Source organism: Taudactylus pleione, unplaced genomic scaffold, assembly GCF_031769625.1.
Source record: "Taudactylus pleione unplaced genomic scaffold, aTauple2 ptg000279l, whole genome shotgun sequence".
Taxonomy (NCBI): Eukaryota; Metazoa; Chordata; class Amphibia; order Anura; family Myobatrachidae; genus Taudactylus; species Taudactylus pleione.
In genome coordinates, this window is record NW_028284681.1 from 4,275,001 (window position 1) to 4,300,000 (window position 25,000).

Sequence of the window (25,000 nt, forward strand, 5' to 3'; positions counted from 1 at the left end):
CCACGCGGGAGGCCCGGGTTCGATTCCCGGCCAATGCAATGTAGAGCATTTGCTGAAATGCCAGTGATTTTGGTGTCCTAGTTTCTCATGCTGGCTATTGGTGGTGCAGCTACGCATTGGTTTCATACAATGAACTCCCCGAGTAGGTGAAATGTTCTGCATCCGTAAAGCATTGGTGGTTCAGTGGCAGAATTCTCGCCAGCCACGCGGGAGGCCCAGTTTTGATTCTAGCTAGCCGGGCTTGGTTAATGGAGCGACGAGACCTTGATGAAGCCATCGTGGCCTTGCCCTGCATCCTATGAAACCCAGGCCAGCTAGTTCAGTGGGCAGAGCATTGGTTTCACACAATGAACTATCCGAGGATGTGGAAGGTTCCGCATGCGTAAAGCATTGGTGGTTCAGTGGTAGAATTCTCGCCTGCCACGCGGGAGGCCCGGTTTCGATTCCCGGCTAATGCAATGTAGAGCTTTTGCTGACATGCCAGTGATTTTGGTGTCCTAGTTTCTCACGCTGGCTATTGGTGGTGCAGCTATATAGTGTTCCACATACCATGATACAGCAAAATGCAAAACTCCCGCCCAACGTGAGAACCCACGACCCTGAGATTAAGAGTCTCATGCTCTACCGACTGAGCTAGCCGGGCTTGGTTAATGGAGCGACGAGACCTTGATGAGGCCATCGTTGCCTTGCCCTGCGACCTATGAAACCCAGGCCAGCTAGTTCAGTGGGCAGAGCATTGGTTTCATACAATGAACTACCCGAGTAGGTGGAAGGTTCCGCATGCGTAAAGCATTGGTGGTTCAGTGGTAGAATTCTCGCCTGCCACGTGGGAGGCCCGGGTTCGATTCCCGGCCAATGCAATGTAGAGCATTTGCTGAAATGCCAGTGATTTTGGTGTCCTAGTTTCTCACGCTGGCTATTGGTGGTGCAGCTACGCATTGGTTTCATACAATGAACTCCCCGAGTAGGTGAAATGTTCTGCATCCGTAAAGCATTTTTGGTTCAGTGGCAGAAATCTCGCCTGCCACGCGGGAGGCCCGGTTTTGATTCTAGCTAGCCGGGCTTGGTTAATGGAGCGACGAGACCTTGATGAGGCCATCGTGGCCTTGCCCTGCAACCTATGAAACCCAGGCCAGCTAGTTCAGTGGGCAGAGCATTGGTTTCACACAATGAACTATCCGAGGAGGTGGAAGGTTCCGCATGCGTAAAGCATTGGTGGTTCAGTGGTAGAATTCTCGCCTGCCACGCGGGAGGCCCGGTTTCGATTCCCGGCCAATGCAATGTAGAGCTTTTGCTGACATGCCAGTGATTTTGGTGTCCTAGTTTCTCAGGCTGGCTGTTGGTGGTGCAGCTATATAGTGTTCCACATACCATGATACAGCAAAATGCAAAACTCCCGCCCAACGTGGGGCTCGAACCCACGACCCTGAGATTAAGAGTCTCATGCTCTACTGACTGAGCTAGCCGGGCTTGGTTAATGGAGTGACGAGACCTTGATGAGGCCATCGTTGCCTTGCCCTGCGACCTATGAAACCCAGGCCAGCTAGTTCAGTGGGCAGAGCATTGGTTTCATACAATGAACTACCCAAGTATGTGGAAGGTTCTGCATGCGTAAAGCATTGGTGGTTCAGTGGTAGAATTCTCGCCTGCCACGCGGGAGGCCCGGGTTTGATTCCCGGCCAATGCAATATAGAGCTTTTGCTGAAATGCCAGTGATTTTGGTGTCTCACGCTGGCTCTTGGTGGTGCAGCTACGCATTGGTTTCATACAATGAACTCCCCGAGTAGGTGAAATGTTCTGCATCCGTAAAGCATTGGTGGTTCAGTGGCAGAATTCTCGCCTGCCACGCGGGAGGCCCGGTTTTGATTCTAGCTAGCCGGGCTTGGTTAAAGGAGCGACGAGACCTTGATAAAGCCATCGTGGCCTTGCCCTGCAACCTATGAAACCCAGGCCAGCTAGTTCAGTGGGCAGAGCATTGGTTTCATACAATGAACTACCCGAGTAGGTGGAAGGTTCCGCATGCGTAAAGCATTGGTGGTTCAGTGGTAGAATTCTCGCCTGCCACGCGGGAGGCCCGGTTTCGATTCCCGGCCAATGCAATGTAGAGCTTTAGCTGAAATGCCAGTGATTTTGGTGTCCTAGTTTCTCACGCTGGCTATTGGTGGTGCAGCTATATAGTGTTCCACATACCATGATACAGCAAAATGCAAAACTCCCGCCCAACGTGAGAACCCACGACCCTGAGATTAAGAGTCTCATGCTCTACCGACTGAGCTAGCCGGGCTTGGTTAATGGAGCGACGAGACCTTGATGAGGCCATCGTTGCCTTGCCCTGCAACCTATGAAACCCACGCCAGCTAGTTCAGTGGGCAGAGCATTGGTTTCATACAATGAACTACCCGAGTAGGTGGAAGGATTCCCATTGGGTAAAGCATTGGTGGTTCAGTGCTAGAATTCTCGCCTGCCACGCGGGAGGCCCGGTTTCGATTCCCGGCCAATGCAATGTAGAGCTTTAGCTGAAATGCCAGTGATTTTGGTGTCCTAGTTTCTCACGCTGGCTATTGGTGGTGCAGCTATATAGTGTTCCACATACCATGATACAGCAAAATGCAAAACTCCCGCCCAACGTGAGAACCCACGACCCTGAGATTAAGAGTCTCATGCTCTACCGACTGAGCTAGCCGGGCTTGGTTAATGGAGCGACGAGACCTTGATGAGGCCATCGTGGCCTTGCCCTGCAACCTATGAAACCCAGGCCAGCTAGTTCAGTGGGCAGAGCATTGGTTTCATACAATGAACTACCCGAGTAGGTGGAAGGTTCCGCATGCGTAAAGCATTGGTGGTTCAGTGGTAGAATTCTCGCCTGCCACGCGGGAGGCCCGGTTTCGATTCCCGGCCAATGCAATGTAGAGCTTTAGCTGAAATGCCAGTGATTTTGGTGTCCTAGTTTCTCACGCTGGCTATTGGTGGTGCAGCTATATAGTGTTCCACATACCATGATACAGCAAAATGCAAAACTCCCGCCCAACGTGAGAACCCACGACCCTGAGATTAAGAGTCTCATGCTCTACCGACTGAGCTAGCCGGGCTTGGTTAATGGAGCGACGAGACCTTGATGAGGCCATCGTTGCCTTGCCCTGCAACCTATGAAACCCACGCCAGCTAGTTCAGTGGGCAGAGCATTGGTTTCATACAATGAACTACCCGAGTAGGTGGAAGGATTCCCATTGCGTAAAGCGTTGGTGGTTCAGTGGTAGAATTCTCGCCTGCCACGCGGGAGGCCCAGTTTCGATTCCCGGCCAATGCAATGTAGAGCTTTTGCTGACATGCCAGTGATTTTGGTGTCCTAGTTTCTCACGCTGGCTATTGGTGGTGCAGCTATATAGTGTTCCACATACCATGATACAGCAAAATGCAAAACTCCCGCCCAACGTGAGAACCCATGACCCTGAGATTAAGAGTCTCATGCTCTACCGACTGAGCTAGCCGGGCTTGGTTAATGGAGCGACGAGACCTTGATGAGGCCATCGTTGCCTTGCCCTGCAACCTATGAAACCCAGGCCAGCTAGTTCAGTGGGCAGAGCATTGGTTTCATACAATGAACTACCCGAGTAGGTGGAAGGTTCCGCATGCGTAAAGCATTGGTGGTTCAGTGGTAGAATTCTCGCCTGCCACGCGGGAGGCCCGGGTTCGATTCCCGGCCAATGCAATGTAGAGCATTTGCTGAAATGCCAGTGATTTTGGTGTCCTAGTTTCTCACGCTGGCTATTGGTGGTGCAGCTACGCATTGGTTTCATACAATGATCTCCCTGAGTAGGTGAAATGTTCTGCATCCGTAAAGCATTGGTGGTTCAGTGGCAGAATTCTCGCCTGCCACGCGGGAGGCCCAGTTTTGATTCTAGCTAGCCGGGCTTGGTTCACGCTGGCTATTGGTGGTGCAGCTATGCATTGGTTTCATACAATGAACTCCCCGAGTAGGTGAAATGTTCTGCATCCGTAAAGCATTGGTGGTTCAGTGGCAGAATTCTCTCCTGCCACGCGGGAGGCCCGGTTTTGATTCTAGCTAGCCGGGCTTGGTTAATGGAGCGACGAGACCTTGATGAGGCCATCGTGGCCTTGCCCTGCAACCTATGAAACCCAGGCCAGCTAGTTCAGTGGGCAGAGCATTGGTTTCACACAATGAACTATCCGAGGAGGTGGAAGGTTCCGCATGCGTAAAGCTTTGGTGGTTCAGTGGTAGAATTCTCGCCTGCCACGCGGGAGGCCCGGTTTCGATTCCCGGCCAATGCAATGTAGAGCTTTTGCTGACATGCCAGTGATTTTGGTGTCCTAGTTTCTCACGCTGGCTATTGGTGGTGCAGCTATATAGTGTTCCACATACCATGATACAGCAAAATGCAAAACTCCCGCCCAACGTGAGAACCCACGACCCTGAGATTAAGAGTCTCATGCTCTACCGACTGAGCTAGCCGGGCTTGGTTAATGGAGCGACGAGACCTTGATGAGGCCATCGTTGCCTTGCCCTGCAACCTATGAAACCCAGGCCAGCTAGTTCAGTGGGCAGAGCATTGGTTTCATACAATGAACTACCCGAGTAGGTGGAAGGTTCCGCATGCGTAAAGCATTGGTGGTTCAGTGGTAGAATTCTCGCCTGCCACGCGGGAGGCCCGGGTTCGATTCCCGGCCAATGCAATGTAGAGCATTTGCTGAAATGCCAGTGATTTTGGTGTCCTAGTTTCTCACGCTGGCTATTGGTGGTGCAGCTACGCATTGGTTTCATACAATGATCTCCCTGAGTAGGTGAAATGTTCTGCATCCGTAAAGCATTGGTGGTTCAGTGGCAGAATTCTCGCCTGCCACGCAGGAGGCCCAGTTTTGATTCTAGCTAGCCGGGCTTGGTTAATGGAGCGACGAGACCTTGATGAAGCCATCGTGGCCTTGCCCTGCAACCTATGAAACCCAGGCCAGCTAGTTCAGTGGGCAGAGCATTGGTTTCACACAATGAACTATCCGAGGATGTGGAAGGTTCCGCATGCGTAAAGCATTGGTGGTTCAGTGGTAGAATTCTCGCCTGCCACGCGGGAGGCCCGGTTTCGATTCCCGGCTAATGCAATGTAGAGCTTTTGCTGACATGCCAGTGATTTTGGTGTCCTAGTTTCTCACGCTGGCTATTGGTGGTGCAGCTATATAGTGTTCCACATACCATGATACAGCAAAATGCAAAACTCCCGCCCAACGTGAGAACCCACGACCCTGAGATTAAGCTCTACCGACTGAGCTAGCCGGGCTTGGTTAATGGAGCGACGAGACCTTGATGAGGCCATCGTTGCCTTGCCCTGCGACCTATGAAACCCAGGCCAGCTAGTTCAGTGGGCAGAGCATTGGTTTCATACAATGAACTACCCGAGTAGGTGGAAGGTTCCGCACGCGTAAAGCATTGGTGGTTCAGTGGTAGAATTCTTGCCTGCCACGCAAGAGGCCCGGCTTCGATTCCCGGCCAATGCAATTTAGAGCTTTTGCTCAAATGCCAGTGATTTTGGTGTCCTAGTTTCTCACGCTGGCTATTGGTGGTGCAGCTACGCATTGGTTTCATACAATGAACTCCCCGAGTAGGTGAAATGTTCTGCATCCGTAAAGCATTGGTGGTTCAGTGGCAGAATTCTCTCCTGCCACGCGGGAGGCCCGGTTTTGATTCTAGCTAGCCGGGCTTGGTTAATGGAGCGACGAGACCTTGATGAGGCCATCGTGGCCTTGCCCTGCAACCTATGAAACCCAGGCCAGCTAGTTCAGTGGGCAGAGCAATGGTTTCACACAATGAACTATCCGAGGAGGTGGAAGGTTCCGCATGCGTAAAGCTTTGGTGGTTCAGTGGTAGAATTCTCGCCTGCCACGCGGGAGGCCCGGTTTCGATTCCCGGCCAATGCAATGTAGAGCTTTTGCTGACATGCCAGTGATTTTGGTGTCCTAGTTTCTCACGCTGGCTATTGGTGGTGCAGCTATATAGTGTTCCACATACCATGATACAGCAAAATGCAAAACTCCCGCCCAACGTGAGAACCCACGACCCTGAGATTAAGAGTCTCATGCTCTACCGACTGAGCTAGCTGGGCTTGGTTAATGGAGCGACGAGACCTTGATGAGGCCATCGTTGCCTTGCCCTGCGACCTATGAAACCCAGGCCAGCTAGTTCAGAGGGCAGAGCATTGGTTTCATACAATGAACTACCCGAGTAGGTGGAAGGTTCCGCACGCGTAAAGCATTGGTGGTTCAGTGGTAGAATTCTTGCCTGCCACGCAAGAGGCCCGGCTTCGATTCCCGGCCAATGCAATTTAGAGCTTTTGCTCAAATGCCAGTGATTTTGGTGTCCTAGTTTCTCACGCTGGCTATTGGTGGTGCAGCTACGCATTGGTTTCATACAATGAACTCCCCGAGTAGGTGAAATGTTCTGCATCCGTAAAGCATTGGTGGTTCAGTGGCAGAATTCTCTCCTGCCATGCGGGAGGCCCGGTTTTGATTCTAGCTAGCCGGGCTTGGTTAATGGAGCGACGAGACCTTGATGAAGCCATCGTGGCCTTGCCCTGCAACCTATGAAACCCAGGCCAGCTAGTTCAGTGGGCAGAGCATTGGTTTCACACAATGAACTATCCGAGGAGGTGGAAGGTTCCGCATGCGTAAAGCATTGGTGGTTCAGTGGTAGAATTCTCGCCTGCCACGCGGGAGGCCCGGTTTCGATTCCCGGCTAATGCAATGTAGAGCTTTTGCTGACATGCCAGTGATTTTGGTGTCCTAGTTTCTCACGCTGGCTATTGGTGGTGCAGCTATATAGTGTTCCACATACCATGATACAGCAAAATGCAAAACTCCCGCCCAACGTGAGAACCCACGACCCTGAGATTAAGCTCTACCGACTGAGCTAGCCGGGCTTGGTTAATGGAGCGACGAGACCTTGATGAGGCCATCGTTGCCTTGCCCTGCGACCTATGAAACCCAGGCCAGCTAGTTCAGTGGGCAGAGCATTGGTTTCATACAATGAACTACCCGAGTAGGTGGAAGGTTCCGCACGCGTAAAGCATTGGTGGTTCAGTGGTAGAATTCTTGCCTGCCACGCAAGAGGCCCGGCTTCGATTCCCGGCCAATGCAATTTAGAGCTTTTGCTCAAATGCCAGTGATTTTGGTGTCCTAGTTTCTCACGCTGGCTATTGGTGGTGCAGCTACGCATTGGTTTCATACAATGAACTCCCCGAGTAGGTGAAATGTTCTGCATCCGTAAAGCATTGGTGGTTCAGTGGCAGAATTCTCTCCTGCCACGCGGGAGGCCCGGTTTTGATTCTAGCTAGCCGGGCTTGGTTAATGGAGCGACGAGACCTTGATGAGGCCATCGTGGCCTTGCCCTGCAACCTATGAAACCCAGGCCAGCTAGTTCAGTGGGCAGAGCAATGGTTTCACACAATGAACTATCCGAGGAGGTGGAAGGTTCCGCATGCGTAAAGCTTTGGTGGTTCAGTGGTAGAATTCTCGCCTGCCACGCGGGAGGCCCGGTTTCGATTCCCGGCCAATGCAATGTAGAGCTTTTGCTGACATGCCAGTGATTTTGGTGTCCTAGTTTCTCACGCTGGCTATTGGTGGTGCAGCTATATAGTGTTCCACATACCATGATACAGCAAAATGCAAAACTCCCGCCCAACGTGAGAACCCACGACCCTGAGATTAAGAGTCTCATGCTCTACCGACTGAGCTAGCTGGGCTTGGTTAATGGAGCGACGAGACCTTGATGAGGCCATCGTTGCCTTGCCCTGCAACCTATGAAACCCAGGCCAGCTAGTTCAGAGGGCAGAGCATTGGTTTCATACAATGAACTACCCGAGTAGGTGGAAGGTTCCGCATGCGTAAAGCATTGGTGGTTCAGTGGTAGAATTCTCGCCTGCCACGCGGGAGGCCCGGGTTCGATTCCCGGCCAATGCAATGTAGAGCATTTGCTGAAATGCCAGTGATTTTGGTGTCCTAGTTTCTCACGCTGGCTATTGGTGGTGCAGCTACGCATTGGTTTCATACAATGATCTCCCTGAGTAGGTGAAATGTTCTGCATCCGTAAAGCATTGGTGGTTCAGTGGCAGAATTCTCGCCTGCCACGCAGGAGGCCCAGTTTTGATTCTAGCTAGCCGGGCTTGGTTAATGGAGCGACGAGACCTTGATGAAGCCATCGTGGCCTTGCCCTGCAACCTATGAAACCCAGGCCAGCTAGTTCAGTGGGCAGAGCATTGGTTTCACACAATGAACTATCCGAGGATGTGGAAGGTTCCGCATGCGTAAAGCATTGGTGGTTCAGTGGTAGAATTCTCGCCTGCCACGCGGGAGGCCCGGTTTCGATTCCCGGCTAATGCAATGTAGAGCTTTTGCTGACATGCCAGTGATTTTGGTGTCCTAGTTTCTCACGCTGGCTATTGGTGGTGCAGCTATATAGTGTTCCACATACCATGATACAGCAAAATGCAAAACTCCCGCCCAACGTGAGAACCCACGACCCTGAGATTAAGCTCTACCGACTGAGCTAGCCGGGCTTGGTTAATGGAGCGACGAGACCTTGATGAGGCCATCGTTGCCTTGCCCTGCGACCTATGAAACCCAGGCCAGCTAGTTCAGTGGGCAGAGCATTGGTTTCATACAATGAACTACCCGAGTAGGTGGAAGGTTCCGCACGCGTAAAGCATTGGTGGTTCAGTGGTAGAATTCTTGCCTGCCACGCAAGAGGCCCGGCTTCGATTCCCGGCCAATGCAATTTAGAGCTTTTGCTCAAATGCCAGTGATTTTGGTGTCCTAGTTTCTCACGCTGGCTATTGGTGGTGCAGCTACGCATTGGTTTCATACAATGAACTCCCCGAGTAGGTGAAATGTTCTGCATCCGTAAAGCATTGGTGGTTCAGTGGCAGAATTCTCTCCTGCCATGCGGGAGGCCCGGTTTTGATTCTAGCTAGCCGGGCTTGGTTAATGGAGCGACGAGACCTTGATGAGGCCATCGTGGCCTTGCCCTGCAACCTATGAAACCCAGGCCAGCTAGTTCAGTGGGCAGAGCATTGGTTTCACACAATGAACTATCCGAGGAGGAGGAAGGTTCCGCATGCGTAAAGCTTTGGTGGTTCAGTGGTAGAATTCGCGCCTGCCACGCGGGAGGCCCGGTTTCGATTCCCGGCCAATGCAATGTAGAGCTTTTGCTGACATGCCAGTGATTTTGGTGTCCTAGTTTCTCACGCTGGCTATTGGTGGTGCAGCTATATAGTGTTCCACATACCATGATACAGCAAAATGCAAAACTCCCGCCCAACGTGAGAACCCACGACCCTGAGATTAAGAGTCTCATGCTCTACCGACTGAGCTAGCCGGGCTTGGTTAATGGAGCGACGAGACCTTGATGAGGCCATCGTTGCCTTGCCCTGCAACCTATGAAACCCAGGCCAGCTAGTTCAGTGGGCAGAGCATTGGTTTCATACAATGAACTACCCAAATAGGTGGAAGGTTCCGCACGCGTAAAGCATTGGTGGTTCAGTGGTAGAATTCTCGCCTGCCACGCGGGAGGCCCGGGTTCGATTCCCGGCCAATGCAATGTTGAGCTTTTGCTGAAATGCCAGTGATTTTGGTGTCCTAGTTTCTCACGCTGGCTATTGGTGGTGCAGCTACGCATTGGTTTCATACAATGAACTCCCCGAGTAGGTGAAATGTTCTGCATCCGTAAAGCATTGGTGGTTCAGTGGCAGAATTCTCGCCTGCCACGCGGGAGGCCCGGTTTTGATTCTAGCTAGCCGGGCTTGGTTAATGGAGCGACGAGACCTTGATGAGGCCATCGTGGCCTTGCCCTGCAACCTATGAAACCCAGGCCAGCTAGTTCAGTGGGCAGAGCATTGGTTTCACACAATGAACTACCCGAGTAGGTGGAAGGTTCCGCATGCGTAAAGCATTGGTGGTTCAGTGGTAGAATTCTCGCCTGCCACGCGGGAGGCCCGGTTTCGATTCCCGGCCAATGCAATGTAGAGCTTTTGCTGAAATGCCAGTGATTTTGGTGTCCTAGTTTCTCACGCTGGCTATTGGTGGTGCAGCTATATAGTGTTCCACATACCATGATACAGCAAAATGCAAAACTCCCGCCCAACGTGAGAACCCACGACCCTGAGATTAAGAGTCTCATGCTCTACCGACTGAGCTAGCCGGGCTTGGTTAATGGAGCGACGAGACCTTGATGAGGCCATCGTTGCCTTGCCCTGCAACCTATGAAACCCAGGCCAGCTAGTTCAGTGGGCAGAGCATTGGTTTCATACAATGAACTACCCGAGTAGGTGGAAGGTTCCGCATGCGTAAAGCATTGGTGGTTCAGTGGTAGAATTCTCGCCTCCCACGCGGGAGGCCCGGGTTCAATTCCTGGCCAATGTAATGTAGAGCTTTTGCTGAAATGCCAGTGATTTTGGTGTCCTAGTTTCTCACGCTGGCTATTGGTGGTGCAGCTACGCATTGGTTTCATACAATGAACTCCCCGAGTAGGTGAAATGTTCTGCATCCGTAAAGCATTGGTGGTTCAGTGGCAGAATTCTCGCCTGCCACGCGGGAGGCCCGGTTTTGATTCTAGCTATCCGGGCTTGGTTAATGGAGCGACGATACCTTGATGAGGCCATCGTTGCCTTGCCCTGCGACCTATGAAACCCAGGCCAGCTAGTTCAGTGGGCAGAGCATTGGTTTCATACAATGAACTACCCGAGTAGGTGGAAGGTTCCGCACGCGTAAAGCATTGGTGGTTCAGTGGTAGAATTCTCGCCTGCCACGCGGGAGGCCAGGGTTCGATTCCCGGCCAATGCAATGTAGAGCTTTTGCTGATATGCCAGTGATTTTGGTGTCCTAGTTTCTCACGCTGGCTATTGGTGGTGCAGCTATATAGTGTTCCACATACCATGATACAGCAAAATGCAAAACTCCCGCCCAACGTGAGAACCCACGACCCTGAGATTAAGCTCTACCGACTGAGCTAGCCGGGCTTGGTTAATGGAGCGACGAGACCTTGATGAGGCCATCGTTGCCTTGCCCTGCGACCTATGAAACCCAGGCCAGCTAGTTCAGTGGGCAGAGCATTGGTTTCATACAATGAACTACCCGAGTAGGTGGAAGGTTCCGCACGCGTAAAGCATTGGTGGTTCAGTGGTAGAATTCTTGCCTGCCACGCAAGAGGCCCGGCTTCGATTCCCGGCCAATGCAATTTAGAGCTTTTGCTCAAATGCCAGTGATTTTTGTGTCCTAGTTTCTCACGCTGGCTATTGGTGGTGCAGCTACGCATTGGTTTCATACAATGAACTCCCCGAGTAGGTGAAATGTTCTGCATCCGTAAAGCATTGGTGGTTCAGTGGCAGAATTCTCTCCTGCCACGCGGGAGGCCCGGTTTTGATTCTAGCTAGCCGGGCTTGGTTAATGGAGCGACGAGACCTTGATGAGGCCATCGTGGCCTTGCCCTGCAACCTATGAAACCCAGGCCAGCTAGTTCAGTGGGCAGAGCATTGGTTTCACACAATGAACTATCCGAGGAGGTGGAAGGTTCCGCACGCGTAAAGCATTGGTGGTTCAGTGGTAGAATTCTCGCCTGCCACGTGGGAGGCCCGGGTTCGATTCCCGGCCAATGCAATGTAGAGCTTTTGCTGAAATGCCAGTGATTTTGGTGTCCTAGTTTCTCACGCTGGCTATTGGTGGTGCAGCTACGCATTGGTTTCATACAATGAACTACCCAAATAGGTGGAAGGTTCTGCACGCGTAAAGCATTGGTGGTTCAGTGGTAGAATTCTTGCCTGCCACGCGGGAGGCCCGGCTTCGATTCCCGGCCAATGCAATTTAGAACTTTTGCTCAAATGCCAGTGATTTTGGTGTCCTAGTTTCTCACGCTGGCTATTGGTGGTGCAGCTACGCATTGGTTTAATACAATGAACTCCCCGAGTAGGTGAAATGTTCTGCATCCGTAAAGCATTGGTGGTTCAGTGGCAGAATTCTCTCCTGCCACGCGGGAGGCCCGGTTTTGATTCTAGCTAGCCGGGCTTGGTTAATGGAGCGACGAGACCTTGATGAGGCCATCGTGGCCTTGCCCTGCAACCTATGAAACCCAGGCCAGCTAGTTCAGTGGGCAGAGCATTGGTTTCATACAATGAACTACCCAAATAAGTGGAAGTTCCGCACGCGTAAAGCATTGGTGGTTCACTGGTAGAATTCTCGCCTGCCACGCGGGAGGCCCGGGTTCGATTCCCGGCCAATGCAATGTTGAGCTTTTGCTGAAATGCCAGTGATTTTGGTGTCCTAGTTTCTCACGCTGGCTATTGGTGGTGCAGCTACGCATTGGTTTCATACAATGAACTCCCCGAGTAGGTGAAATGTTCTGCATCCGTAAAGCATTGGTGGTTCAGTGGCAGAATTCTCGCCTGCCACGCGGGAGGCCCGGTTTTGATTCTAGCTAGCCGGGCTTGGTTAATGGAACGATGAGACCTTGATGAGGCCATCGTGGCCTTGCCCTGCAACCTATGAAACCCAGGCCAGCTAGTTCAGTTGGCAGAGCATTGGTTTCACACAATGAACTATCCGAGGAGGTGGAAGGGTCCGCATGCGTAAAGCATTGGTGGTTCAGTGGTAGAATTCTCGCCTGCCACGCGGGAGGCCCGGTTTCGATTCCCGGCCAATGCAATGTAGAGCTTTTGCTGACATGCCAGTGATTTTGGTGTCCTAGTTTCTCATGCTGGCTATTGGTGGTGCAGCTATATAGTGTTCCACATACCGTGATACAGCAAAATGCAAAACTCCCGCCCAACGTGAGAACCCACGACCCTGAGATTAAGAGTCTCATGCTCTACCGACTGAGCTAGCCGGGCTTGGTCAATGGAGCGACGAGACCTTGATGAGGCAATCGTTGCCTTGCCCTGCAACCTATGAAACCCAGGCCAGCTAGTTCAGTGGGCAGAGCATTGGTTTCATACAATGAACTACCCGAGTAGGTGGAAGGTTCCGCATGCGTAAAGCATTGGTGGTTCAGTGGTAGAATTCTCGCCTACCACGTGGGAGGCCCGGGTTCTATTCCCGGCCAATGCAATGTAGAGCTTTTGCTGAAATGCCAGTGATTTTGGTGTCCTAGTTTCTCACGCTGGCTATTGGTGGTGCAGCTACGCATTGGTTTCATACAATGAACTCCCCGAGTAGGTGAAATGTTCTGCATCCGTAAAGCATTGGTGGTTCAGTGGCAGAATTCTCGCCTGCCATGCGGGAGGCCCGGGTTCGATTCCAGGCCAATGCAATGTAGAGCTTTTGCTGAAATGCCAGTGATTTTGGTGTCTTAGTTTCTCACGCTGGCTATTGGTGGTGCAGCTACGCATTGGTTTCATACAATGAACTCCCCGAGTAGGTGAAATGTTCTGCATCCGTAAAGCATTGGTGGCTCAGTGGCAGAATTCTCGCCTGCCACGCGGGAGGCCCGGTTTTGATTCTAGCTAGCCGGGCTTGGTTAATGGAGCGATGAGACCTTGATGAGGCCATCGTGGCCTTGCCCTGCAACCTATGAAACCCAGGCCAGCTAGTTCAGTGGGCAGAGCATTGGTTTCACACAATGAACTATCCGAGGAGGTGGAAGGTTCCGCATGCGTAAAGCATTGGTGGTTCAGTGGTAGAATTCTCGCCTGCCACGCGGGAGGCCCGGTTTTGATTCCCGCCCAATGCAATGTAGAGCTTTTGCTGACATGCTAGTGATTTTGGTGTCCTAGTTTCTCACGCTGGCTATTGGTGGTGCAGCTATATAGTGTTCCACATACCATGATACAGCAAAATGCAAAACTCCCGCCCAACGTGAGAACCCACGACCCTGAGATTAAGCTCTACCGACTGAGCTAGCCGGGCTTGGTTAATGGAGCGACGAGACCTTGATGAGGCCATCGTTGCCTTGCCCTGCGACCTATGAAACCCAGGCCAGCTAGTTCAGTGGGCAGAGCATTGGTTTCATACAATGAACTACCCGAGTAGGTGGAAGGTTCCGCACGCGTAAAGCATTGGTGGTTCAGTGGTAGAATTCTTGCCTGCCACGCAAGAGGCCCGGCTTCGATTCCCGGCCAATGCAATTTAGAGCTTTTGCTCAAATGCCAGTGATTTTGGTGTCCTAGTTTCTCACGCTGGCTATTGGTGGTGCAGCTACGCATTGGTTTCATACAATGAACTCCCCGAGTAGGTGAAATGTTCTGCATCCGTAAAGCATTGGTGGTTCAGTGGCAGAATTCTCTCCTGCCACGCGGGAGGCCCGGTTTTGATTCTAGCTAGCCGGGCTTGGTTAATGGAGCGACGAGACCTTGATGAGGCCATCGTGGCCTTGCCCTGCAACCTATGAAACCCAGGCCAGCTAGTTCAGTGGGCAGAGCAATGGTTTCACACAATGAACTATCCGAGGAGGTGGAAGGTTCCGCATGCGTAAAGCTTTGGTGGTTCAGTGGTAGAATTCTCGCCTGCCACGCGGGAGGCCCGGTTTCGATTCCCGGCCAATGCAATGTAGAGCTTTTGCTGACATGCCAGTGATTTTGGTGTCCTAGTTTCTCACGCTGGCTATTGGTGGTGCAGCTATATAGTGTTCCACATACCATGATACAGCAAAATGCAAAACTCCCGCCCAACGTGAGAACCCACGACCCTGAGATTAAGAGTCTCATGCTCTACCGACTGAGCTAGCTGGGCTTGGTTAATGGAGCGACGAGACCTTGATGAGGCCATCGTTGCCTTGCCCTGCAACCTATGAAACCCAGGCCAGCTAGTTCAGAGGGCAGAGCATTGGTTTCATACAATGAACTACCCGAGTAGGTGGAAGGTTCCGCATGCGTAAAGCATTGGTGGTTCAGTGGTAGAATTCTCGCCTGCCACGCGGGAGGCCCGGGTTCGATTCCCGGCCAATGCAATGTAGAGCATTTGCTGAAATGCCAGTGATTTTGGTGTCCTAGTTTCTCACGCTGGCTATTGGTGGTGCAGCTACGCATTGGTTTCATACAATGATCTCCCTGAGTAGGTGAAATGTTCTGCATCCGTAAAGCATTGGTGGTTCAGTGGCAGAATTCTCGCCTGCCACGCAGGAGGCCCAGTTTTGATTCTAGCTAGCCGGGCTTGGTTAATGGAGCGACGAGACCTTGATGAAGCCATCGTGGCCTTGCCCTGCAACCTATGAAACCCAGGCCAGCTAGTTCAGTGGGCAGAGCATTGGTTTCACACAATGAACTATCCGAGGATGTGGAAGGTTCCGCATGCGTAAAGCATTGGTGGTTCAGTGGTAGAATTCTCGCCTGCCACGCGGGAGGCCCGGTTTCGATTCCCGGCTAATGCAATGTAGAGCTTTTGCTGACATGCCAGTGATTTTGGTGTCCTAGTTTCTCACGCTGGCTATTGGTGGTGCAGCTATATAGTGTTCCACATACCATGATACAGCAAAATGCAAAACTCCCGCCCAACGTGAGAACCCACGACCCTGAGATTAAGCTCTACCGACTGAGCTAGCCGGGCTTGGTTAATGGAGCGACGAGACCTTGATGAGGCCATCGTTGCCTTGCCCTGCGACCTATGAAACCCAGGCCAGCTAGTTCAGTGGGCAGAGCATTGGTTTCATACAATGAACTACCCGAGTAGGTGGAAGGTTCCGCACGCGTAAAGCATTGGTGGTTCAGTGGTAGAATTCTTGCCTGCCACGCAAGAGGCCCGGCTTCGATTCCCGGCCAATGCAATTTAGAGCTTTTGCTCAAATGCCAGTGATTTTGGTGTCCTAGTTTCTCACGCTGGCTATTGGTGGTGCAGCTACGCATTGGTTTCATACAATGAACTCCCCGAGTAGGTGAAATGTTCTGCATCCGTAAAGCATTGGTGGTTCAGTGGCAGAATTCTCTCCTGCCATGCGGGAGGCCCGGTTTTGATTCTAGCTAGCCGGGCTTGGTTAATGGAGCGACGAGACCTTGATGAGGCCATCGTGGCCTTGCCCTGCAACCTATGAAACCCAGGCCAGCTAGTTCAGTGGGCAGAGCATTGGTTTCACACAATGAACTATCCGAGGAGGAGGAAGGTTCCGCATGCGTAAAGCTTTGGTGGTTCAGTGGTAGAATTCGCGCCTGCCACGCGGGAGGCCCGGTTTCGATTCCCGGCCAATGCAATGTAGAGCTTTTGCTGACATGCCAGTGATTTTGGTGTCCTAGTTTCTCATGCTGGCTATTGGTGGTGCAGCTATATAGTGTTCCACATACCATGATACAGCAAAATGCAAAACTCCCGCCCAACGTGAGAACCCACGACCCTGAGATTAAGAGTCTCATGCTCTACCGACTGAGCTAGCCGGGCTTGGTTAATGGAGCGACGAGACCTTGATGAGGCCATCGTTGCCTTGCCCTGCAACCTATGAAACCCAGGCCAGCTAGTTCAGTGGGCAGAGCATTGGTTTCATACAATGAACTACCCAAATAGGTGGAAGGTTCCGCACGCGTAAAGCATTGGTGGTTCAGTGGTAGAATTCTCGCCTGCCACGCGGGAGGCCCGGGTTCGATTCCCGGCCAATGCAATGTTGAGCTTTTGCTGAAATGCCAGTGATTTTGGTGTCCTAGTTTCTCACGCTGGCTATTGGTGGTGCAGCTACGCATTGGTTTCATACAATGAACTCCCCGAGTAGGTGAAATGTTCTGCATCCGTAAAGCATTGGTGGTTCAGTGGCAGAATTCTCGCCTGCCACGCGGGAGGCCCGGTTTTGATTCTAGCTAGCCGGGCTTGGTTAATGGAGCGACGAGACCTTGATGAGGCCATCGTGGCCTTGCCCTGCAACCTATGAAACCCAGGCCAGCTAGTTCAGTGGGCAGAGCATTGGTTTCACACAATGAACTACCCGAGTAGGTGGAAGGTTCCGCATGCGTAAAGCATTGGTGGTTCAGTGGTAGAATTCTCGCCTGCCACGCGGGAGGCCCGGTTTCGATTCCCGGCCAATGCAATGTAGAGCTTTTGCTGAAATGCCAGTGATTTTGGTGTCCTAGTTTCTCACGCTGGCTATTGGTGGTGCAGCTATATAGTGTTCCACATACCATGATACAGCAAAATGCAAAACTCCCGCCCAACGTGAGAACCCACGACCCTGAGATTAAGAGTCTCATGCTCTACCGACTGAGCTAGCCGGGCTTGGTTAATGGAGCGACGAGACCTTGATGAGGCCATCGTTGCCTTGCCCTGCAACCTATGAAACCCAGGCCAGCTAGTTCAGTGGGCAGAGCATTGGTTTCATACAATGAACTACCCGAGTAGGTGGAAGGTTCCGCATGCGTAAAGCATTGGTGGTTCAGTGGTAGAATTCTCGCCTCCCACGCGGGAGGCCCGGGTTCAATTCCTGGCCAATGTAATGTAGAGCTTTTGCTGAAATGCCAGTGATTTTGGTGTCCTAGTTTCTCACGCTGGCTATTGGTGGTGCAGCTACGCATTGGTTTCATACAATGAACTCCCCGAGTAGGTGAAATGTTCTGCATCCGTAAAGCATTGGTGGTTCAGTGGCAGAATTCTCGCCTGCCACGCGGGAGGCCCGGTTTTGATTCTAGCTATCCGGGCTTGGTTAATGGAGCGACGATACCTTGATGAGGCCATCGTTGCCTTGCCCTGCGACCTATGAAACCCAGGCCAGCTAGTTCAGTGGGCAGAGCATTGGTTTCATACAATGAACTACCCGAGTAGGTGGAAGGTTCCGCACGCGTAAAGCATTGGTGGTTCAGTGGTAGAATTCTCGCCTGCCACGCGGGAGGCCCGGGTTCGATTCCCGGCCAATGCAATGTAGAGCTTTTGCTGATATGCCAGTGATTTTGGTGTCCTAGTTTCTCACGCTGGCTATTGGTGGTGCAGCTATATAGTGTTCCACATACCATGATACAGCAAAATGCAAAACTCCCGCCCAACGTGAGAACCCACGACCCTGAGATTAAGCTCTACCGACTGAGCTAGCCGGGCTTGGTTAATGGAGCGACGAGACCTTGATGAGGCCATCGTTGCCTTGCCCTGCGACCTATGAAACCCAGGCCAGCTAGTTCAGTGGGCAGAGCATTGGTTTCATACAATGAACTACCCGAGTAGGTGGAAGGTTCCGCACGCGTAAAGCATTGGTGGTTCAGTGGTAGAATTCTTGCCTGCCACGCAAGAGGCCCGGCTTCGATTCCCGGCCAATGCAATTTAGAGCTTTTGCTCAAATGCCAGTGATTTTTGTGTCCTAGTTTCTCACGCTGGCTATTGGTGGTGCAGCTACGCATTGGTTTCATACAATGAACTCCCCGAGTAGGTGAAATGTTCTGCATCCGTAAAGCATTGGTGGTTCAGTGGCAGAATTCTCTCCTGCCACGCGGGAGGCCCGGTTTTGATTCTAGCTAGCCGGGCTTGGTTAATGGAGCGACGAGACCTTGATGAGGCCATCGTGGCCTTGCCCTGCAACCTATGAAACCCAGGCCAGCTAGTTCAGTGGGCAGAGCATTGGTTTCACACAATGAACTATCCGAGGAGGTGGAAGGTTCCGCACGCGTAAAGCATTGGTGGTTCAGTGGTAGAATTCTCGCCTGCCACGTGGGAGGCCCGGGTTCGATTCCCGGCCAATGCAATGTAGAGCTTTTGCTGAAATGCCAGTGATTTTGGTGTCCTAGTTTCTCACGCTGGCTATTGGTGGTGCAGCTACGCATTGGTTTCATACAATGAACTACCCAAATAGGTGGAAGGTTCTGCACGCGTAAAGCATTGGTGGTTCAGTGGTAGAATTCTTGCCTGCCACGCGGGAGGCCCGGCTTCGATTCCCGGCCAATGCAATTTAGAACTTTTGCTCAAATGCCAGTGATTTTGGTGTCCTAGTTTCTCACGCTGGCTATTGGTGGTGCAGCTACGCATTGGTTTAATACAATGAACTCCCCGAGTAGGTGAAATGTTCTGCATCCGTAAAGCATTGGTGGTTCAGTGGCAGAATTCTCTCCTGCCACGCGGGAGGCCCGGTTTTGATTCTAGCTAGCCGGGCTTGGTTAATGGAGCGACGAGACCTTGATGAGGCCATCGTGGCCTTGCCCTGCAACCTATGAAACCCAGGCCAGCTAGTTCAGTGGGCAGAGCATTGGTTTCATACAATGAACTACCCAAATAAGTGGAAGTTCCGCACGCGTAAAGCATTGGTGGTTCACTGGTAGAATTCTCGCCTGCCACGCGGGAGGCCCGGGTTCGATTCCCGGCCAATGCAATGTTGAGCTTTTGCTGAAATGCCAGTGATTTTGGTGTCCTAGTTTCTCACGCTGGCTATTGGTGGTGCAGCTACGCATTGGTTTCATACAATGAACTCCCCGAGTAGGTGAAATGTTCTGCATCCGTAAAGCATTGGTGGTTCAGTGGCAGAATTCTCGCCTGCCACGCGGGAGGCCCGGTTTTGATTCTAGCTAGCCGGGCTTGGTTAATGGAACGATGAGACCTTGATGAGGCCATCGTGGCCTTGCCCTGCAACCTATGAAACCCAGGCCAGCTAGTTCAGTTGGCAGAGCATTGGTTTCACACAATGAACTATCCGAGGAGGTGGAAGGGTCCGCATGCGTAAAGCATTGGTGGTTCAGTGGTAGAATTCTCGCCTGCCACGCGGGAGGCCCGGTTTCGATTCCCGGCCAATGCAATGTAGAGCTTTTGCTGACATGCCAGTGATTTTGGTGTCCTAGTTTCTCATGCTGGCTATTGGTGGTGCAGCTATATAGTGTTCCACATACCGTGATACAGCAAAATGCAAAACTCCCGCCCAACGTGAGAACCCACGACCCTGAGATTAAGAGTCTCATGCTCTACCGACTGAGCTAGCCGGGCTTGGTCAATGGAGCGACGAGACCTTGATGAGGCAATCGTTGCCTTGCCCTGCAACCTATGAAACCCAGGCCAGCTAGTTCAGTGGGCAGAGCATTGGTTTCATACAATGAACTACCCGAGTAGGTGGAAGGTTCCGCATGCGTAAAGCATTGGTGGTTCAGTGGTAGAATTCTCGCCTACCACGTGGGAGGCCCGGGTTCTATTCCCGGCCAATGCAATGTAGAGCTTTTGCTGAAATGCCAGTGATTTTGGTGTCCTAGTTTCTCACGCTGGCTATTGGTGGTGCAGCTACGCATTGGTTTCATACAATGAACTCCCCGAGTAGGTGAAATGTTCTGCATCCGTAAAGCATTGGTGGTTCAGTGGCAGAATTCTCGCCTGCCATGCGGGAGGCCCGGGTTCGATTCCAGGCCAATGCAATGTAGAGCTTTTGCTGAAATGCCAGTGATTTTGGTGTCTTAGTTTCTCACGCTGGCTATTGGTGGTGCAGCTACGCATTGGTTTCATACAATGAACTCCCCGAGTAGGTGAAATGTTCTGCATCCGTAAAGCATTGGTGGCTCAGTGGCAGAATTCTCGCCTGCCACGCGGGAGGCCCGGTTTTGATTCTAGCTAGCCGGGCTTGGTTAATGGAGCGATGAGACCTTGATGAGGCCATCGTGGCCTTGCCCTGCAACCTATGAAACCCAGGCCAGCTAGTTCAGTGGGCAGAGCATTGGTTTCACACAATGAACTATCCGAGGAGGTGGAAGGTTCCGCATGCGTAAAGCATTGGTGGTTCAGTGGTAGAATTCTCGCCTGCCACGCGGGAGGCCCGGTTTTGATTCCCGCCCAATGCAATGTAGAGCTTTTGCTGACATGCTAGTGATTTTGGTGTCCTAGTTTCTCACGCTGGCTATTGGTGGTGCAGCTATATAGTGTTCCACATACCATGATACAGCAAAATGCAAAACTCCCGCCCAACGTGGGGCTCGAACCCACGACCCTGAGATTAAGAGTCTCATGCTCTACCGACTGAGCTAGCCGGGCTTGGTTAATGGAGCGACGAGACCTTGATGAGGCCATCGTTGCCTTGCCCTGCAACCTATGAAACCCAGGCCAGCTAGTTCAGTGGGCAGAGCATTGGTTTCATACAATGAACTACCCGAGTAGGTGGAAGGTTCCGCATGCGTAAAGCATTGGTGGTTCGGTGGTAGAATTCTCGCCTGCCACGCGGGAGGCCCGGGTTCGATTCCCGGCCAATGCAATGTAGAGCTTTTGCTGACATGCCAGTGATTTTGGTGTCCTAGTTTCTCACGCTGTCTATTGGTGGTGCAGCTACGCATTGGTTTCATACAATGAACTCCCCGAGTAGGTGAAATGTTCTGCATCCGTAAAGCATTGGTGGTTCAGTGGCAGAATTCTCGCCTGCCACACGGGAGGCCCGGTTTTGATTCTAGCTAGCCGGGCTTGGTTAATGGAGCGACGAGACGTTGATGAGGCCATCGTGGCCTTGCCCTGCAACCTATGAAACCTAGGCCAGCTAGTTCAGTGGGCAGAGCATTGGTTTCACACAATGAACTATCCGAGGAGGTGGAAGGTTCCGCATGCGTAAAGCATTGGTGGTTCAGTGGTAGAATTTTTGCCTGCCACGCGGGAGGCCCGGTTTCGATTCCCGGCCAATGCAATGTAGAGCTTTTGCTGACATGCCAGTGATTTTGGTGTCCTAGTTTCTCACGCTGGCTATTAGTGGTGCAGCTATATAGTGTTCCACATACCATGATACAGCAAAATGCAAGACTCCCGCCCAACGTGGGGCTCGAACCCACGACCCTGAGATTAAGAGCCTCATGCTCTACCGACTGAGCTAGCCGGGCTTGGTTAATGGAGCGACGAGACCTTGATGAGGCCATCGTTGCCTTGCCCTGCAACCTATGAAACCCAGGCCAGCTAGTTCAGTGGGCAGAGCTTTGGTTTCATACAATGAACTACCCGAGTAGGTGGAAGGTTCCGCATGCGTAAAGCATTGGTGGTTCAGTGGTAGAATTCTCGCCTGCCACGCGGGAGGCCCGGGTTCGATTCCCGGCCAATGCATTGTAGAGCTTTTGCTGAAATGCCAGAGCTTTTGGTGTCCTAGTTTCTCACGCTGGCTATTGGTGTTGCAGCTACGCATTGGTTTCATACAATGAACTCCCCGAGTAGGTGAAATGTTCTGCATCCGTAAAGCATTGGTGGTTCAGTGGCAGAATTCTCGCCTGCCACGCGGGAGGCCCGGTTTTGATTCTAGCTAGCCGGGCTTGGTTAATGGAGCGACGAGACCTTGATGAGGCCATCGTTGCCTTGCCCTGCAACCTATGAAACCCAGGCCAGCTAGTTCAGTGGGCAGAGCATTGGTTTCATACAATGAACTACCCGAGTAGGTGGAAGGTTCCGCATGCGTAAAGCATTGGTGGTTCAGTGGTAGAATTCTTGCCTGCCACGCGGGAGGCCTGGGTTCGATTCCCGGCCAATGCAATGTAGAGCTTTTGCTGAAATGCAAGTGATTTTGGTGTCCTAGTTTCTCATGCTGGCTATTGGTGGTGCAGCTACGCATTGGTTTCATACAATGAACTCCCCGAGTAGGTGAAATGTTCTGCATCCGTAAAGCATTGGTGGTTCAGTGGCAGAATTCTCGCCTGCCACGCGGGAGGCCCGGTTTTGATTCTAGCTAGCCGGGCTTGGTTAATGGAGCGACCAGACCTTGATGAAGCCATCGTGGCCTTGCCCTGCAACCTATGAAACCCAGGCCAGCTAGTTCAGTGGGCAGAGCTTTGGTTTCATACAATGAACTACCCGAGTAGGTGGAAGGTTCCGCATGCGTAAAGCATTGGTGGTTCATTGGTAGAATTCTCGCCTGCCATGCGGGAGGCCCGGTTTCGATTCCCGGCCAATGCAATGTAGAGCGTTTGCTGACATGCCAGTGATTTTGGTGTCCTAGTTTCTCACGCTGGCTATTGGTGGTGCAGCTATATAGTGTTCCACATACCATGATACAGCAAAATGCAAAACTCCTGCCCAACGTGGTGCTTGAACCCACGACCCTGAGTTTAAGAGTCTCATGCTCTACCGACTGAGCTAGCCGGGCTCGGTTAATGGAGCGACGAGACCTTGATGAGGCCATCGTTGCCTTGCCCTGCAACCTATGAAACCCAGGCCAGCTAGTTCAGTGGGCAGAGCATTGGTTTCATACAATGAACTACCCGAGTAGGTGGAATGTTCCGCATGTGTAAAGCATTGGTGGTTCAGTGGTAGAATTCTCGACTGCCATGCGGGAGGCCTGGGTTCGATTCCCGGCCAATGCAATGTAGAGCTTTTGCTGAAATGCCAGTGATTTTGGTGTCCTAGTTTCTCATGCTGGCTATTGGTGGTGCAGCTACGCATTGGTTTCATTCAATGAACTCCCCGAGTAGGTGAAATGTTCTGCATCCGTAAAGCATTGGTGGTTCAGTGGCAGAATTCTCGCCTGCCACGCGGGAGGCCCGGTTTTGATTTTAGCTAGCCGGGCTTGGTTAATGGAGCGACCAGACCTTGATGAGGCCATCGTGGCCTTGCCCTGCAACCTATGAAACCCAGGCCAGCTAGTTCAGTGGGCAGAGCTTTGGTTTCATACAATGAACTACCCGAGTAGGTGGAAGGTTCCGCATGCGTAAAGCATTGGTGGTTCAGTGGTAGAATTCTCGCCTGCCACGCGGGAGGCCCGGGTTCGATTCCCGGCCAATGCAATGTAGAGCTTTTGCTGAAATGCCAGTGATTTTGGTGTCCTAGTTTCTCACGCTGGCTATTGGTGGTGCAGCTACGCATTGGTTTCATACAATGAACTCCCCGAGTAGGTGAAATGTTCTGCATCCGTAAAGCATTGGTGGTTCAGTGGCAGAGTTCTCGCCTGCCACGCGGGAGGCCCGGTTTTGATTGTAGCTAGCCGGGCTTGGTTAATGGAGCGACGAGACCTTGATGAGGCCATCGTGGCATTGCCCTGCAACCTATGAAACCCAGGCCAGCTAGTTCAGTGGGCAGAGCATTGGTTTCACACAATGAACTATCCGAGGAGGTGGAAGGTTCCACATGCGTAAAGCATTGGTGGTTCAGTGGTAGAATTCTCGCCTGCCATGCGGGAGGCCCGGTTTCGATTCCCGGCCAATGCAATGTAGAGCGTTTGCTGACATGCCAGTGATTTTGGTGTCCTAGTTTCTCACGCTGGCTATTGGTGGTGCAGCTATATAGTGTTCCACATACCATGATACAGCAAAATGCAAAACTCCTGCCCAACGTGGGGCTTGAACCCACGACCCTGAGTTTAAGAGTCTCATGCTCTACCGACTGAGCTAGCCGGGCTTGGTTAATGGAGCGACGAGACCTTGATGAGGCCATCGTTGCCTTGCCCTGCAACCTATGAAACCCAGGCCAGCTAGTTCAGTGGGCAGAGCATTGGTTTCATACAATGAACTACCCGAGTAGGTGGAAGGTTCCGCATGCGTAAAGCATTGGTGGTTTAATGGTAGAATTCTCGCCTGCCACGCGGGAGGACCGGGTTCGATTCCCGGCCAATGCAATGTAGAGCTTTTGCTGAAATGCCAATGATTTTGGTCTCCTAGTTTCTCACGCTGGCTATTGGTGGTGCAGCTACGCATTGGTTTCCTACAATGAACTCCCCGAGTAGGTGAAATGTTCTGCATCCGTAAAGCATTGGTGGTTCAGTGGCAGAATTCTCGCCTGCCACGCGGGAGGCCCGGTTTTGATTCTAGCTAGCCGGGCTTGGTTAATGGAGCGACGAGACCTTGATGAGGCCATTGTGGCCTTGCCCTGCAACCTATGAAACCCAGGCCAGCTAGTTCAGTGGGCAGAGCATTGGTTTCACACAATGAACTACCCGAGTAGGTGGAAGGTTCCGCATGCGTAAAGCATTGGTGGTTCAGTGGTAGAATTCTCGCCTGCCACGCGGGAGGCCCGGGTTCGATTCCCGGCCAATGCAATGTAGAGCTTTTGCTGAAATGCCAGTGATTTTGGTGTCCTAGTTTCTCACACTGGCTACGCATTGGTTTCATACAATGAACTCCCCGAGTAGGTGAAATGTTCTGCATCCGTAAAGCATTGGTGGTTCAGTGGCAGAATTCTTGCCTGCCACGTGGGAGGCCCG

At 52.1% G+C, this 25,000-nt stretch overlaps 32 non-coding genes across 32 annotated transcripts in view; 27 read left to right on the forward strand and 5 right to left on the reverse strand.

The window, feature by feature from the left end:
* Nucleotides 1-38, forward strand: part of TRNAG-GCC (transfer RNA glycine (anticodon GCC)) — a 71-nt gene extending 33 nt beyond the window's left edge. The window contains exon 1 of the tRNA in view: nucleotides 1-38. This exon is cut by the window's left edge and continues 33 nt beyond it. This is a non-coding gene — a tRNA (tRNA-Gly).
* Nucleotides 39-789: 751 nt separating this feature from the next.
* On the forward strand, nucleotides 790-860 carry TRNAG-GCC (transfer RNA glycine (anticodon GCC)). Its single transcript has one exon. It is a non-coding gene; the product is annotated as a tRNA-Gly (tRNA).
* A 537-nt stretch (nucleotides 861-1,397) lies between these two features.
* On the reverse strand, nucleotides 1,398-1,470 carry TRNAK-CUU (transfer RNA lysine (anticodon CUU)). Its single transcript has one exon. It is a non-coding gene; the product is annotated as a tRNA-Lys (tRNA).
* Nucleotides 1,471-1,616: 146 nt separating this feature from the next.
* TRNAG-GCC (transfer RNA glycine (anticodon GCC)) lies at nucleotides 1,617-1,687 on the forward strand. The gene has a single exon. It is a non-coding gene; the product is annotated as a tRNA-Gly (tRNA).
* A 1,951-nt stretch (nucleotides 1,688-3,638) lies between these two features.
* TRNAG-GCC (transfer RNA glycine (anticodon GCC)) lies at nucleotides 3,639-3,709 on the forward strand. Its single transcript has one exon. It is a non-coding gene; the product is annotated as a tRNA-Gly (tRNA).
* Nucleotides 3,710-4,621: 912 nt separating this feature from the next.
* TRNAG-GCC (transfer RNA glycine (anticodon GCC)) lies at nucleotides 4,622-4,692 on the forward strand. Its single transcript has one exon. It is a non-coding gene; the product is annotated as a tRNA-Gly (tRNA).
* Nucleotides 4,693-5,434: 742 nt separating this feature from the next.
* On the forward strand, nucleotides 5,435-5,505 carry TRNAG-GCC (transfer RNA glycine (anticodon GCC)). Its single transcript has one exon. It is a non-coding gene; the product is annotated as a tRNA-Gly (tRNA).
* A 751-nt stretch (nucleotides 5,506-6,256) lies between these two features.
* TRNAG-GCC (transfer RNA glycine (anticodon GCC)) lies at nucleotides 6,257-6,327 on the forward strand. Its single transcript has one exon. It is a non-coding gene; the product is annotated as a tRNA-Gly (tRNA).
* Nucleotides 6,328-7,069: 742 nt separating this feature from the next.
* TRNAG-GCC (transfer RNA glycine (anticodon GCC)) lies at nucleotides 7,070-7,140 on the forward strand. The gene has a single exon. It is a non-coding gene; the product is annotated as a tRNA-Gly (tRNA).
* Nucleotides 7,141-7,891: 751 nt separating this feature from the next.
* TRNAG-GCC (transfer RNA glycine (anticodon GCC)) lies at nucleotides 7,892-7,962 on the forward strand. Its single transcript has one exon. It is a non-coding gene; the product is annotated as a tRNA-Gly (tRNA).
* Nucleotides 7,963-8,704: 742 nt separating this feature from the next.
* TRNAG-GCC (transfer RNA glycine (anticodon GCC)) lies at nucleotides 8,705-8,775 on the forward strand. The gene has a single exon. It is a non-coding gene; the product is annotated as a tRNA-Gly (tRNA).
* Nucleotides 8,776-9,526: 751 nt separating this feature from the next.
* On the forward strand, nucleotides 9,527-9,597 carry TRNAG-GCC (transfer RNA glycine (anticodon GCC)). The gene has a single exon. It is a non-coding gene; the product is annotated as a tRNA-Gly (tRNA).
* Nucleotides 9,598-10,348: 751 nt separating this feature from the next.
* Nucleotides 10,349-10,419, forward strand: TRNAG-CCC (transfer RNA glycine (anticodon CCC)). Its single transcript has one exon. It is a non-coding gene; the product is annotated as a tRNA-Gly (tRNA).
* A 742-nt stretch (nucleotides 10,420-11,161) lies between these two features.
* On the forward strand, nucleotides 11,162-11,232 carry TRNAG-GCC (transfer RNA glycine (anticodon GCC)). The gene has a single exon. It is a non-coding gene; the product is annotated as a tRNA-Gly (tRNA).
* A 349-nt stretch (nucleotides 11,233-11,581) lies between these two features.
* Nucleotides 11,582-11,652, forward strand: TRNAG-GCC (transfer RNA glycine (anticodon GCC)). Its single transcript has one exon. It is a non-coding gene; the product is annotated as a tRNA-Gly (tRNA).
* Nucleotides 11,653-13,024: 1,372 nt separating this feature from the next.
* Nucleotides 13,025-13,095, forward strand: TRNAG-ACC (transfer RNA glycine (anticodon ACC)). The gene has a single exon. It is a non-coding gene; the product is annotated as a tRNA-Gly (tRNA).
* Nucleotides 13,096-14,039: 944 nt separating this feature from the next.
* On the forward strand, nucleotides 14,040-14,110 carry TRNAG-GCC (transfer RNA glycine (anticodon GCC)). The gene has a single exon. It is a non-coding gene; the product is annotated as a tRNA-Gly (tRNA).
* Nucleotides 14,111-14,861: 751 nt separating this feature from the next.
* Nucleotides 14,862-14,932, forward strand: TRNAG-GCC (transfer RNA glycine (anticodon GCC)). Its single transcript has one exon. It is a non-coding gene; the product is annotated as a tRNA-Gly (tRNA).
* Nucleotides 14,933-15,674: 742 nt separating this feature from the next.
* Nucleotides 15,675-15,745, forward strand: TRNAG-GCC (transfer RNA glycine (anticodon GCC)). The gene has a single exon. It is a non-coding gene; the product is annotated as a tRNA-Gly (tRNA).
* Nucleotides 15,746-16,496: 751 nt separating this feature from the next.
* On the forward strand, nucleotides 16,497-16,567 carry TRNAG-GCC (transfer RNA glycine (anticodon GCC)). The gene has a single exon. It is a non-coding gene; the product is annotated as a tRNA-Gly (tRNA).
* A 751-nt stretch (nucleotides 16,568-17,318) lies between these two features.
* Nucleotides 17,319-17,389, forward strand: TRNAG-CCC (transfer RNA glycine (anticodon CCC)). The gene has a single exon. It is a non-coding gene; the product is annotated as a tRNA-Gly (tRNA).
* Nucleotides 17,390-17,738: 349 nt separating this feature from the next.
* TRNAG-GCC (transfer RNA glycine (anticodon GCC)) lies at nucleotides 17,739-17,809 on the forward strand. The gene has a single exon. It is a non-coding gene; the product is annotated as a tRNA-Gly (tRNA).
* A 322-nt stretch (nucleotides 17,810-18,131) lies between these two features.
* On the forward strand, nucleotides 18,132-18,202 carry TRNAG-GCC (transfer RNA glycine (anticodon GCC)). The gene has a single exon. It is a non-coding gene; the product is annotated as a tRNA-Gly (tRNA).
* A 349-nt stretch (nucleotides 18,203-18,551) lies between these two features.
* TRNAG-GCC (transfer RNA glycine (anticodon GCC)) lies at nucleotides 18,552-18,622 on the forward strand. Its single transcript has one exon. It is a non-coding gene; the product is annotated as a tRNA-Gly (tRNA).
* Nucleotides 18,623-19,994: 1,372 nt separating this feature from the next.
* On the forward strand, nucleotides 19,995-20,065 carry TRNAG-ACC (transfer RNA glycine (anticodon ACC)). Its single transcript has one exon. It is a non-coding gene; the product is annotated as a tRNA-Gly (tRNA).
* A 739-nt stretch (nucleotides 20,066-20,804) lies between these two features.
* On the reverse strand, nucleotides 20,805-20,877 carry TRNAK-CUU (transfer RNA lysine (anticodon CUU)). Its single transcript has one exon. It is a non-coding gene; the product is annotated as a tRNA-Lys (tRNA).
* A 754-nt stretch (nucleotides 20,878-21,631) lies between these two features.
* On the reverse strand, nucleotides 21,632-21,704 carry TRNAK-CUU (transfer RNA lysine (anticodon CUU)). The gene has a single exon. It is a non-coding gene; the product is annotated as a tRNA-Lys (tRNA).
* Nucleotides 21,705-21,850: 146 nt separating this feature from the next.
* Nucleotides 21,851-21,921, forward strand: TRNAG-GCC (transfer RNA glycine (anticodon GCC)). The gene has a single exon. It is a non-coding gene; the product is annotated as a tRNA-Gly (tRNA).
* A 957-nt stretch (nucleotides 21,922-22,878) lies between these two features.
* On the reverse strand, nucleotides 22,879-22,951 carry TRNAK-CUU (transfer RNA lysine (anticodon CUU)). The gene has a single exon. It is a non-coding gene; the product is annotated as a tRNA-Lys (tRNA).
* A 566-nt stretch (nucleotides 22,952-23,517) lies between these two features.
* TRNAG-GCC (transfer RNA glycine (anticodon GCC)) lies at nucleotides 23,518-23,588 on the forward strand. Its single transcript has one exon. It is a non-coding gene; the product is annotated as a tRNA-Gly (tRNA).
* A 537-nt stretch (nucleotides 23,589-24,125) lies between these two features.
* Nucleotides 24,126-24,198, reverse strand: TRNAK-CUU (transfer RNA lysine (anticodon CUU)). The gene has a single exon. It is a non-coding gene; the product is annotated as a tRNA-Lys (tRNA).
* Nucleotides 24,199-24,764: 566 nt separating this feature from the next.
* On the forward strand, nucleotides 24,765-24,835 carry TRNAG-GCC (transfer RNA glycine (anticodon GCC)). The gene has a single exon. It is a non-coding gene; the product is annotated as a tRNA-Gly (tRNA).
* The last annotated feature ends 165 nt before the right edge of the window (nucleotides 24,836-25,000 follow it).